This window comes from Peromyscus eremicus, chromosome 5 (genome assembly GCF_949786415.1).
Source record: "Peromyscus eremicus chromosome 5, PerEre_H2_v1, whole genome shotgun sequence".
NCBI lineage: Eukaryota > Metazoa > Chordata > Mammalia > Rodentia > Cricetidae > Peromyscus > Peromyscus eremicus.
The window spans coordinates 2,199,779-2,200,330 of NC_081420.1; positions in this window are offsets into that span (position 1 = coordinate 2,199,779).

A 552-nucleotide genomic window follows, 5' to 3' on the forward strand; every position below is an offset into this window, starting at 1 on the left:
TCTGGCTTGGGACTCTTAGTCCCTAGCAAGATAGCTACTGAAACATTGTTACACAGATGTCCAACTGCCTTTTGAACATTTGAGAATGTGTAGATTAAGGCTGTAATTGCCCATAGCTGAAGGAATTTTCTATGGTGGGTGACAGTTCCTGTGGAGAACTTTAACTCGTCAAACTGCTCAGAATATGACTGTTGTGGTCCCATGGTAGACCTAAGATAGGGTAGGGTGCAGAGAGAGAGAGAGAGAGAGAGAGAGAGAGAGAGAGAGAGAGAGAGAGAGAGAGAGAGAGAGAGACAGACAGAGAGAGACAGAGAGAGAGAGAGACAGAGAGAGAGACAGAGACAGAAAGAGACAGAGAGACAGAGAGAAAGAAAGAGAGAAAGAGACAGAGAGAGAGACAGAGACAGACAGACAGAGACAGACAGAGACAGACAGACAGAGAGAGACAGACAGAGAGAGTTCCTCTTAGGGAACATTCCCCCATCTGTGAGCACCTGGCAGTCATGAAAACCAAAGTATTGTTAATCAAGATTCCTATGTTGCTTATTTTTC